This window comes from Austrofundulus limnaeus, unplaced genomic scaffold, assembly GCF_001266775.1.
Source record: "Austrofundulus limnaeus strain Quisiro unplaced genomic scaffold, Austrofundulus_limnaeus-1.0 Scaffold617, whole genome shotgun sequence".
Lineage (NCBI taxonomy): Eukaryota > Metazoa > Chordata > Actinopteri > Cyprinodontiformes > Rivulidae > Austrofundulus > Austrofundulus limnaeus.
Genome location: NW_013953019.1, coordinates 184547 through 187058, shown reverse-complemented (window position 1 = coordinate 187058; position 2512 = coordinate 184547). Strand labels below are relative to the sequence as shown.

At 39.8% G+C, this 2512-nt stretch overlaps 1 protein-coding gene across 3 annotated transcripts in view; it reads left to right on the top strand.

Annotated features, from left to right (window-relative positions):
* The window catches only part of LOC106531295 (beta-1,3-galactosyltransferase 1), a 79173-nt gene that overhangs the window by 23752 nt on the left and 52909 nt on the right, over nt 1-2512 (top strand). For all 3 annotated transcript variants that reach the window (XR_001311895.1, XM_014027113.1, XM_014027112.1), the window contains exon 3: nt 517-573. The gene's annotated coding sequence lies outside the window, so the exon portion shown is untranslated. The remainder of the gene's footprint in view (nt 1-516; nt 574-2512) is intronic.

Genomic DNA, 2512 nt, shown 5'->3' with positions numbered 1-2512 from the left:
TGATAAGCCTGAGTGGTCTGTTGACTGACCTTTGTTTTTGTTCAAATAATTGTTATGGGCAGGTTACAATATAAAAATTTTGTCATGTCTTGTGATTATCTGACAGGAGTTTTACTTTTAAACTGTAAGTGTATTCAATTTAGTTATGTTAGTTAGGATAGTTTAGTTATGATGTAAATACAATAAAAATTTAACCAAGATTTGAATAATTATCATTTTGATCCATACATTGGTAGTCTGACTGGGCCTCGTGACACTTTATGTTCAACAAATTGGGCCCCGTTAAAAAKCCCTGGCCTAAAGTATTCAGATCTTTTGTGGTGAAACAGAGTCTTTATGTGTCTGGTTTGTCTTTTTTTTTTTTTTGTCGATCCTTCTACTCCTTGTGTCTCTTTTTCTTTAAATATTTCAACTACATTGAGTTCTCAGTAAGTTTATGCAAAGTCCATATTTTCACAGTAAATGTAGTTTTCTCTCTCCTAACCCATGTCTGTTTTTTTCTCTCTCTCTTCTCAGATTTTGTATGAAAAGACGGTGCTGGAATAGCTTCAAATGAGGAGCCAGCTGTGTCAGGTACGGCGCGCTACACCGACCTCACCTTTCCTGTCCGCTTGTCAAATTGCTGCTCTGTCGGGGGTGTCGCCTATTTCTGGTTTTAAAACACCCTCCATAATAGGCGGACTCAGCGGTGAGACGTATCACTGAGCTTTTAGAAGGAAGAACGCCGGCAGAAACTGAGAGCAGCAACGAAAACCTTAAATAAAATGTTCTTTGTTGCTTCTGTGGTTTTACCCCTGCATTCAGAAACTCTCTGGACACGGGATGTGATCGGAGGAAACTAGAGAATTCAAATAATAAGAAGCAGTAATGTGCTGCTACTTAAAGACCCTTGATTAACTGATCAGCAAGAAACAAAAATGTTAATTTAAAACTTCTTTTAATGAATGAAAGCAGTGATCACCACATTCCACAAGACAACACGCTGAGAGGAAACCACAGACAGAAAACCAGAAGTTTGTATAAGATGTTTTAATCAGAGGTGATTGGTCAGTGCTTGGACTTCCTGTTGGAGATGACTCTCACCAACCACCACACCAAACTYGAACTCAATATGTCTAAAAATGGCCGACTTATGGCTGTTTTATCTGCTTGTTAAAGATTGATTAGTTGTGGCGGCCATCTTTGATTAATTAGCTGTAAATGTACACAGCGACTGTTTAATGAGATATTTTGCTAACAGGAGGACACGACCTGTTAATGTTCAAACTGTCTTTTAAATTCAGAGTTTCTGACATTTCAGTCAGCATTGGAATCTGTAATTCACATTAGTGCTGAAATGATTGATGATTTCATTTCCATATCGACTGGCAAAGTGGGAACAGAGCGCAGTCATCAAATACTAAAACTCTTTCTGCTGTGAGGTCAGTCAAGTTCAGGATTTTCTGTACCTTTTGTTAACAACGCTTCTGTCAGAGTATCAGGAAGATGTTTGTTAGACCTCACAGTTTCTGACAGCTGTTCCTGCATCAGGACTGACCCTGATGTCAGTCTGGACTGTCAGATCAGTGCCTGGTCTGGATAAAGTTTGGTGCTTCTCAGGTGTCGCATTGTTTTGTGTGTGGTTTGAGCTGTTTGTTTTGTTCCTGTTCAACCATGGATTTCTTCTGTGATCCAAAGAAACACATTCCCAGTTTTAAACTGGACACAGGAACAAATGTTTGCTTTAATAACTGATCTGTCTCTGCAGTGTTAGAAGGGATTCATGCGCTCCAGTTTGTTTGACAAAGTGGAAGCACAGATGGGTCCCTTAAGTCAGAGGTCCACAACCCTGCTCCTCGTGTCCTGCAGGTTTTAGATGTTTCCCTGCTTCAACACAGTTCTGTTCACAGTAATCTTTGAGCATTGCATTCCAGGTGTAAAATCTCTCTCTTCTTTTTCTTTAAGACCAATAGGCTGGAGCGTAAATCAAGGTTCAGGTGGCTTGTACTTAGGGACTGCACAGGACACTACACTGCCTGGCCGAAAAACAGTCTCCACCTGGATTTAACTAAGGTCTATGATGTGGGGTTACTGCAGTTGGTCAGGTCTAGGTTCAGCAACAGCTTGTGCTCAAAGAATGAGGTCAAATGACTGAATATACAGAATGACCAGGTTATTCCATCAATGGATGGATTATTCCCTGATGGCACCGCCATATTCCAAAATGACAATGCCAGGATTCATCTGGCTGCAACTGCCATCAGGGTTTGATGCCACGTTTAAAATTTCAGAGTCATAAAGTTCACTGATGATTATTATTATTACTATTTCACCACCAAGAGAAACATTTCAAAGGGATTTCCAACTACTGTCATATGTTGGCCTTAATATGTCCTTAATTCTCTGTTCTTCTAAAAGTTGTTTGTGATGCATGAAAAATCCTATTTAAAAAAACCTGTTTATTACATTTTCCACTGAAGCACGTTCACACACACACACACACACACACACACACACACACACACACACACAC